Genomic DNA, 10,641 nt, shown 5'->3' with positions numbered 1-10,641 from the left:
ACCCTCAGTGATCTAGAGCTATACAGGCCCTCAGTGTTCTAGAGCTATACAGACCCTCAGTGTTCTAGAGCTACACAGACCCTCAGTGTTCTAGAGCTATACAGACCCCCAGTGTTCTAGAGCTACACAGACCCTCAGTGTTCTAGAGCTACACAGACCCTCAGTTTTCTAGAGCTATACAGACCCCCAGTGTTCTAGAGCTACACAGACCCTCAGTGTTCTAGAGCTACACAGACCCTCAGTGTTCTAGAGCTACACAGACCCTCAGTGTTCTAGAGCTACACAGACCCTCAGTGTTCTAGAACTATACAGACCTTCAGTGTTCTAGAGCTATACAGACCCCCAGTGTTCTAGAGCTACACAGACCCTCAGTGTTCTAGAGCTACACAGACCTTCAGTGTTCTAGAGCTACACAGACCCTCAGTGTTCTAGAGCTCACAGTCTAGGGCTACACAGACCCTCAGTGTTCTAGAGCTATACAGACCCTGAGTGTTCTAGAGCTATACAACCCTCAGTGTTCTAGAGCTACACAGACCCTCAGTGTTCTAGAGCTACACAGACTCCCAGAGTTCTAGAGCTACACAAACCCTCAGTGTTCTAGAGCTACTCAGACTCTCAGTGTTCTAGAGCTACACAGACCCTCAGTGTTCTAGAGCTACACAGACCCTCAGTGTTCTAGAACTATACAGACCTTCAGTGTTCTAGAGCTATACAGACCCCCAGTGTTCTAGAGCTACACAGACCCTCAGTGTTCTAGAGCTACACAGACCCTCAGTGTTCTAGAGCTACACAGACCCTCAGTGTTCTAGAGCTATACAGACCCCCAGTGTTCTAGAGCGACACAGACCCTCGGTGTTCTAGAGCGACACAGACCCTCGGTGTTCTAGAGCTACACAGACCCTCAGTGTTCTAGAGCTACACAGACCCTCAGTGTTCTAGAGCTACACAGACCCTCAGTGTTCTAGAGCTATACAACCCTCAGTGTTCTAGGCCTACACAGACCCTCAGTGTTCTAGAGCTGCACAGACCCTCAGTGTTCTAGAGCTACACAGACCCTCAGTGTTCTAGAGCTATACAGAGCATCAGTGTTCTAGAGCAATACAGACCCTCAGCATTCTAGAGCTGCACAGACCCTCAGTGTTTTAGAGCTACAAAGACCCTCAGTGTTCTAGAGCTATACAACCCTCAGTGTTCTAGGCCTACACAGACCCTCAGTGTTCCAGAGCTGCACAGACCCTCAGTGTTCTAGAGCTACACAGACCCTCAGTGTTCTAGAGCTACACAGACCCTCAGTGCTCTAGAGCTACACAGACCCTCAGTGTTCTAGAGCTATACAGAACCCCAGTGTTCTAGAGCTATACAACCCTCAGTGTTCTAGAGCCACACAGACCCTCAGTGTTCTAGAGCTACACAGACTCTCAGTGTTCTAGAGCTACATAGACCCTCGGTGTTCTAGAGCTCATTGTTCTTGAGCTACACAGACCCTCAGTGTTCTAGAGCTATACAGAACCCCAGTGTTCTAGAGCTATACAACCCTCAGTGTTCTAGAGCCACACAGACCCTCAGTGTTCTAGAGCTACACAGACTCTCAGTGTTCTAGAGCTACATAGACCCTCGGTGTTCTAGAGCTCATTGTTCTTGAGCTACACAGACCCTCAGTGTTCTAGAGCTATACAGACCCTCAGTGTTCTAGAGCTATACAACCCTCGGTGTTCTAGACCTACACAGACCCTCAGTGTTCTAGAGCTACACAGACCCTCAGTGTTCTAAAGCTACACAGACCCTCAGTGTTCTAGAGCTACACAGACCCTCAGTGCTCTAGAGCTACACAGACCCTCAGTGTTCTAGAGCTACACAGACACTCAGTGTTCTAGAGCTACACAGACCCCCAGTGTTCTAGAGCGACACAGACCCTCAGTGTTCTAGAGCTATACAGACCCTCAGTGTTCTAGAGCTACACAGACCCTCAGTGTTCTAGAGCTACACAGCCCCTTAGTGATCTAGAGCTATACAGGCCCTCAGCGTTATAGAGCTATACAGACCCTCAGTGTTCAAGAGCTACACAGACCCTCAGTGTTCTAGAACTATACAGACCTTCAGTGTTCTAGAGCTATACAGACCCCCAGTGTTCTAGAGCTACACAGACCCTCAGTGTTCTAAAGCTATACAGACCCTCAGTGATCTAGAGCTATACAGGCCCTCAGTGTTCTAGAGCTACACAGACCCTCAGTATTCTAAAGCTATACAGACCGTCAGTGATCTAGAGCTATACAGGCCCTCAGTGTTCTAGAGTTACACAGACCCTCAGTGTTCTAGAGCTACACAGACCCTCAGTGTTCTAGAGCTACACAGACCCTCAGTGTTCTAGAGCTACACAGACCCTCAGTGTTCTAGAACTATACAGATCTTCAGTGTTCTAGAGCTATACAGACCCCCAGTGTTCTAGAGCTACACAGACCCTCAGTGTTCTAGAGCTACACAGACCCTCAGTGTTCTAGAGCTACACAGACCCTCAGTGATCTAGAGCTCACAGTTCTAGGGCTACACAGACCCTCAGTGTTCTAGAGCTACTCAGACCCTCAGTGTTCTAGAGCTACACAGACCCTCAGTGTTCTAGAGCTACACAGACCCTCAGTGTTCTAGAACTATACAGACCTTCAGTGTTCTAGAGCTATACAGACCCCCAGTGTTCTAGAGCTACACAGACCCTCAGTGCTCTAGAGCTACACAGACCCTCAGTGTTCTAGAGCTACACAGACACTCAGTGTTCTAGAGCTATACAGACCCTCAGTGTTCTAGAGCGACACAGACCCTCAGTGTTCTAGAGCTACACAGACCCTCAGTGTTCTAGAGTTACACAGACCCTCAGTGTTCTAGAGCTCATTGTTCTAGAGCTACACAGACCCTCAGTGTTCTAGAGCTATACAGACCCTCAGTGTTCTAAAGCTATACAACCCTCAGTGTTCTAGGCCTACACAGACCCTCAGTGTTCTAGAGCTACACAGACCCTCAGTGTTCTAGAGCTACACAGACCCTCAGTGTTCTAGAGCTACACAGACCCTCAGTGCTCTAGAGCTACACATACCCTCAGTGTTCTAGAGCTACACAGACCCACAGTGTTCTAGAGCTACACAGACCCTCAGTGTTCTGGAGCTACACAGACCCTCGGTGTTCTAGAGCTCATTGTTCTAGAGCTACACAGACCCTCAGTGTTCTAGAGCTATACAGACCCCCAGTGTTCTAGAGCTATACAACCCTCAGTGTTCTAGAGCTACACAGACCCTCAGTGTTCTAGAGCTACACAGACCCTCAGTGTTCTAGAGCTACACAGACCCTCAGTGTTCTAGAGCTACACAGACCCTCAGTGTTCCAGAGCTCATTGTTCTAGAGCTACACAGACCCTCAGTGTTCTAGAGCTATACAGACCCTCAGTGTTCCAGAGCTATACAACCCTCAGTGTTCTAGACCTACACAGACCCTCAGTGTTCTAGAGCTACACAGACCCTCAGTGTTCTAGAGCTATACAGACCCTCAGTGTTCTAGAGCTACACAGACCCCCAGTGTTCTAGAGCGACACAGACCCTCAGTGTTCTAGAGCTATACAGACCCTCAGTGTTCTAGAGCTACACAGACCCTCAGTGTTCTAGAGCTACACAGCCCCTTAGTGTTCTAGAGCTACACAGACCCTCAGTGTTCTAGAGCTATACAGACCCTTAATGTTCTAGAGCTATACAGACCGTCAGTGTTCTAGAGCTACACAGACCCTCAGTGTTCTAGAGTTATACAGAACCTCAGTGTTCCAGAGCTATACAGACCCTCAGCGTTCTAGAGCTATACAGACCCTCAGTGTTTCAGAGCTATTCAGACCCTCAGTGTTCCAGAGCTATACAGACCCTCGGTGTTCCAGAGCTTTTCAGACCCTCAGTGTTCTAGAGCTATTCAGGCCCTCAGTGTTCTAGAGCTATACAGACCCTCAGTGTTCTAGAAACATATGGGAAGTTCCTCAACAGTTTGTTCTCTTTGTGTGTGTAGGGTCAACCCAGGATGGCCAGAGCAGAGCAGAGAAGATCCAGGCCAGAGCAGAGCTCTGAGTGCATGGAGTGCATGGAGAGGACAGTAAAGGTAGAGGAGTAGAGGGGTAGCTGAGTCAATGTAGAGGACAGTAGAGGGGTAACTGAGTGCATAGGGAGGAGAGTAGAGGGGTAACTGAGTGCATGGAGAGGACAGTAGATGTAGAGAGGCAGCTGAGTGCATGGAGAGGACAGTAAAGGTAGAGGACAGTAGAGGGGTAGCTGAGCACATTTAGAGGACAGTAAATGTAGAGGGGTAACTGAGTACATGGAGAGGACAGTAGAGGGGTAACTGAGTGCATGGAGAGGACAGTAGAGGGGTAACTGAGTGCATGTAGAGGACAGTAGAGGGGTAACTGGGTGCATGGAGAGGACAGTAGAGGGGTAACTGAGTGCATGTAGAGGACAGTAGAGGGGTAACTGAGTGCATGTAGAGGACAGTAGAGGGGTACCTGAGTGCATGGAGAGGACAGTAGAAGGGTAACTGAGTGTATGGAGAGGACAGTAGAGGGGTAACTGAGATCATGGAGAGGACAGTAGAGGGGTAACTGAGTGTATGGAGAGGACAGTAGAGGGGTAACTGAGTGCATGGCGAGGACAGTAGAGGGGTAACTGAGTGCATGTAGAGGACAGTAGAGGGGTAACTGAGTGCATGTAGAGGACAGTAGAGGGGTAACAGAGTGCATGGTGAGGACAGTAGAGGGGTAACTGAGTGCATGTAGAGGACAGTAGAGGGGTAACTGAGTGCATGGCGAGGACAGTAGAGGGGTAACTGAGTGCATGTAGAGGACAGTAGAGGGGTAACTGAGTGCATGGAGAGGACAGTAGAGGGGTATCTGAGTGCATGGTGAGGACAGTAGAGGGGTAACTGAGTGCATGTAGAGGACAGTAGAGGGTAACTGAGATCATGGAGAGGACAGTAGAGGGGTAACTGAGTGCATGTAGAGGACAGTAGAGGGGTAACTGAGTGCATGTAGAGGACAGTAGAGGGGTATCTGAGTGCATGTAGAGGACAGTAGAGGGGTATCTGAGTGTATGTAGAGGACAGTAGAGGGGTAACTGAGTGCATGTAGAGGACAGTAGAGGGGTATCTGAGTGTATGGAGAGGACAGTAAATGTAGAGGGGTAACTGAGTGTATGTAGAGGACAGTAGAGGGGTATCTGAGTGTATGTAGAGGACAGTAGAGGGGTAACTGAGTGCATGTAGAGGACATTAGAGGGGTAACTGAGTGCATGGAGAGGACAGTAGAGGGGTAACTGAGTGCATGTAGAGGACAGTAGAGGGGTAACTGAGTGCATGGAGAGGACAGTAGAGGGGTAACTGAGTGCATGGAGAGGACAGTAGAGGGGTAACTGAGTGCATGTAGAGGACAGTAGAGGGGTAACTGAGTGCATGGTGAGGACAGTAGAGGGGTAACTGAGATCATGTAGAGGACAGTAGAGGGGTAACTGAGTGCATGTAGAGGACAGTAGAGGGGTAACTGAGTGCATGGCGAGGACAGTAGAGGGGTAACTGAGTGCATGGCGAGGACAGTAGAGGGGTAACTGAGTGCATGGAGAGGACAGTAGAGGGGTAACTGAGTGCATGTAGAGGACAGTAGAGGGGTATCTGAGTGCATGTAGAGGACAGTAGAGGGGTAACTGAGTGCATGTAGAGGACAGTAGAGGGGTATCTGAGTGCATGTAGAGGACAGTAGAGGGGTAACTGAGTGCATGTAGAGGTCAGTAGAGGGTAACTGAGTGCATGGAGAGGACAGTAGAGGGTAACTGAGTGCATGGTGAGGACAGTAGAGGGGTAACTGAGTGCATGGAGAGGACAGTAGAGGGGTAACTGAGTGCATGTAGAGGACAGTAAAGGGGTAACTGAGTGCATGGAGAGGACAGTAGAGGGGTAACTGAGTGCATGTAGAGGACAGTAGAGGGGTAACTGAGTGCATGGCGAGGACAGTAGAGGGGTAACTGAGTGCATGGAGAGGACAGTAGAGGGGTAACTGAGTGCATGGAGAGGACAGTAGAGGGGTAACTGAGTGCATGGAGAGGACAGTAGAGGGGTAACTGAGTGCATGGAGAGGACAGTAGAGGGGTAACTGAGTGCATGTAGAGGACAGTAGAGGGGTAACTGAGTGCATGTAGAGGACAGTAGAGGGGTAACTGAGTGCATGGAGAGGACAGTAGAGGGGTAACTGAGTGCATGTAGAGGACAGTAAAGGGGTAACTGAGTGCATGGAGAGGACAGTAGAGGGGTAACTGAGTGCATGTAGAGGACAGTAGAGGGGTAACTGAGTGCATGGCGAGGACAGTAGAGGGGTAACTGAGTGCATGGAGAGGACAGTAGAGGGGTAACTGAGTGCATGTAGAGGACAGTAGAGGGGTAACTGAGTGCATGGAGAGGACAGTAGAGGGGTAACTGAGTGCATGGAGAGGACAGTAGAGGGGTAACTGAGTGTATGTAGAGGACAGTAGAGGGGTAACTGAGTGTATGTAGAGGACAGTAGAGGGGTAACTGAGTGCATGGAGAGTACAGTTGGATGACCGTCTCACCTTCTGCATTGGCCAAAGGTAAATCGCTTGCCAGGAAGCTTAACACACACATACGGACACCCGAGTTCACATGCGCCAGACATGGCTTAAAAAGGCATTACGACTCTGGGAGCTTTTAATTATTTTGTTATATGTTGGCACAAATTTTTAAAAATTCTGTCTTACTCACTCCGTGTGTGTGTGTGTGTGTGTGTGTGTGTGTGTGTGTGTGTGTGTGTGTGTGGGTGTGTGTGTGTGGTGTGTGTGTGTGTGTGTGTGTGTGTGTGTGTGTGTGTTGTGTGTGTGTGTGTGTGGTGTGTGTGTGTGTGTGTGTAGTGTGTAGTGTGTTGTGTGTGTGTGTAGTGTGTGTGTAGTGTAGTGTGTAGTGTGTAGTGTGTAGTGTGTAGTGTGTGTGTGTGTAGTGTGTATGTGTGTATGATAACATCATCCTATTTTCTAGGACCATGAGGTAGTTCAGGGTTGCTTTTCTGCCTATTCTCCCTTTTCAGGGAAAATAAATGGTTATACTAATATTGTTGGACATGTTTCTCTATTTCTCCTCTTTTGTTCTATCCCTTTATATTGCCTCAGAGTTGGTCTTATACCTTCGCCTTTAATCATTGCTAATAAAAAATAAAATAAATCCCTGCTATGATTTTTAATGGCTGCCAATGCTTCATGTTGCCTAGTGTGCTATTGCCAGACGATAATCAACTGCTGTGAACACAGCCATTCACTGCACTACAGGCACATAGACACACCACAGTGACATTGCTAGGGCTGGTCAATAAATCCTCATTAGCTTAATACGTAGAGTGTACAAAACATTAGGAACACCTGCTCTTTCCATGACATAGACTGACCAGATGAATCCAAATGGAAGCTATGATCACTTATTGATGTCGTCTGTTAAATCAATTTCAATCAGTGTAGATGAAGGGGAAGTGACAGGTTAAAGAAGAATTTTTAAGCCTTGAGACAATTGAGATATGGATTGTGTATGGGCCATTCAGAGGGTGAATTGGCAAGACAAAAGATTTAAGTGCCTTTGAATGGTGTATGGTAGTACAGTAGATGCCAGTCGCACTGGTTTCTGTCAAGAACTGCAACTCAGCTGGTTCTCATACACTCAACAGTGTCCCGTGTGTATCAAGAATGGTCCACCACCCAAAGGACATCCAGCCAACTTGACACGACTGTGGGAAGCATTGGAGACAAAACGGGCCAGCATCCCTGTGGAATGCTTTCGACACCTTGTAGAGTCCATGCCCTGATAATTTGAGGCTGTTCTGAGAGCAAAAAAGGGTGCAAACCATTATTAGGAAGGTGTTCATAATGATTGGTATATTCAGTGTAAACTATAGTAGAATCCTGGACCACAATTTTTTCACACTGTAAAATGTCTGTCTGTCTGTCTGTCTGTCTGTCTGTCTGTCTGTCTGTCTGTCTGTCTGTCTGTCTGTCTGGTCTGTCTGTCTGTCTGTCTGTCTGTCTGTCTGTCTGTGTTTGTCTCTCTGTCTATAACTCAAAATAACTCAATTAGCTTTGATTTCAGTCATCATATTAACATCACTCAAAATAGTTTTTCCTTTCACTCTTACAGGAAAGAGTGAAACGGAGAGGGGGAGGAGGGAAACGGATGGGGGGGAGGGAAGAGAGAGTGGAGGTTGTGAAGAGGGATGATCGAAGCAGAGTGGGAGGGAGAAGAGGATAGGGGATAGAGGATAGAGAATAGAGAATAGAGGATAGAGAATAGAGGATAGAGGATAGAGGATAGAGAATAGAGGATAGAGGATAGAGGATAGAGGATAGAGGATAGAGGATAGAGGATAGAGAATAGAGGGATAGAGGATAGAGGATAGAGGATAGAGGATAGAGGATAGAGAATAGAGGATAGAGGATAGAGGATAGAGGATAGAGGATAGAGAATAGAGGATAGAGGATAGAGGACAGAGGATAGAGAATAGAGAATAGAGGATAGAGAATAGAGGATAGAGAATAGAGGATAGAGGACAGAGGATAGAGAATAGAGAATAGAGGATAGAGAATAGAGGATATATGACAGAGGATAGAGGATAGAGAATAGAGGACATATGATAGAGGATAGAGGATAGAGAATAGAGGATATATGATAGAGGATAGAGGATAGGGGATAGAGGATAGAGAATAGAGGATAGAGGATAGATGACAGAGAATAGAGGATAGAGAAGAGAGGATAGAGAATAGAGGATAGAGAATAGAGGATATATGATAGACGATAGAGGATATGGGATAGAGGATAGAGAATAGAGGATAGAGGATAGAGGATAGAGAATAGAGGATAGAGAATAGAGGATAGAGAATAGAGAATAGAGGATAGAGAATAGAGGATAGAGGATAGAGGATAGAGGATAGAGGATAGAGAATAGAGAATAGAGGATAGAGAATATAGGATAGAGGATAGAGGACAGAGGATAGAGAATAGAGAATAGAGGATAGAGGATAGAGAATAGAGGATATATGATAGAGGTTAGAGGATAGAGAATAGAGGATAGAGAAGAGAGGATAGAGGATAGAGGATAGAGGATAGAGGATAGAGGATAGAGAATAGAGGATAGAGAATAGAGGATATAGAATAGAGGATAGAGGATAGAGTACAGAGGATAGAGAATAGAGAATAGAGAATAGAGAATAGAGGATAGAGAATAGAGGATAGAGGACAGAGGATAGAGAATAGAGAATAGAGGATAGAGAATAGAGAATAGAGGATATATGATAGAGGATAGAGGATAGAGAATAGAGGACATATGATAGAGGATAGAGGATAGAGAATAGAGGATAGAGGATAGAGGATAGAGAATAGAGGATAGAGAATAGAGAATAGAGGATAGAGAATAGAGGATAGAGAATAGAGAATAGAGGATAGAGGATAGAGGATAGAGAATAGAGAATAGAGGATAGAGAATAGAGGATAGAGAATAGAGAATAGAGGATAGAGGATAGAGGATAGAGAATAGAGAATAGAGGATAGGGAATAGAGGATAGAGAATATAGGACCGAGGGAGTAGAGAATAGAGAATAGAGAATAGAGGACCGAGGGAGTAGGGAATAGAGAATAGAGAAAAGAGGATCGAGGGAGTAGAGAATAGAGAATAGAGGATCGAGGGAGTAGAGAATAGAGAATAGATAATAGAGGATAGAGAATAGAGGATAGAGGATATAGAATATAGGATAGAGGATAGAGAATAGAGGATATATGATAGAGGATAGAGGATAGGGGATAGAGAATAGAGGATATATGATAGAGGATAGAGGATAGAGGATAGAGAATAGAGAATAGAGGATCGAGAATAGAGGGAGTAGGGAGTAGAGTATAGAGAATAGAGGACCGAGGGAGTGGAGAATAGAGAATAGAGAATAGAGGATAGAGAATAGAGGGAGTAGGGAGTAGAGTATAGAGAATAGAGGATCGAGGGAGTAGAGAATAGAGTATAGAGAATAGAGGACCGAGAATAGAGGGAGTAGGGAGTAGGGAGTAGAGTATAGAGAATAGAGGGAGTAGGGAGTAGAGAATAGAGAATAGAGGGAGTAGGGAGTAGAGAATAGATAATAGAGGGAGTAGGGAGTAGAGAATAGATAATAGAGGGAGTAGGGAGTAGAGAATAGAGAATAGAGGGAGTAGGGAGTAGAGTATAGAGAATAGAGGGAGTAGGGAGTAGAGAATAGAGAATAGAGGATCGAGAATAGAGGGAGTAGGGAGTAGAGTATAGAGAATAGAGGGAGTAGGGAGTAGAGAATAGAGAATAGAGGGAGTAGGGAGTAGAGAATAGAGAATAGAGGGAGTAGGGAGTAGAGAATAGAGGATAGAGAATAGAGGATAGAGAATAGAGGATCGAGGGAGTAGAGAATAGAGAATAGAGAATAGAGGATCGAGAATAGAGGGAGTAGGGAGTAGAGTATAGAGAATAGAGGGAGTAGGGAGTAGAGAATAGAGAATAGAGGGAGTAGGGAGTAGAGAATAGATAATAGAGGGAGTAGGGAGTAGAGAATAGAGAATAGAGGGAGTAGGGAG

The sequence above is a fragment of the Salvelinus fontinalis genome, chromosome 7 (genome assembly GCF_029448725.1).
Source record: "Salvelinus fontinalis isolate EN_2023a chromosome 7, ASM2944872v1, whole genome shotgun sequence".
Lineage (NCBI taxonomy): Eukaryota > Metazoa > Chordata > Actinopteri > Salmoniformes > Salmonidae > Salvelinus > Salvelinus fontinalis.
The sequence above is the reverse complement of the archived record's forward strand: the minus strand, read 5'-3'. Positions refer to the sequence as shown.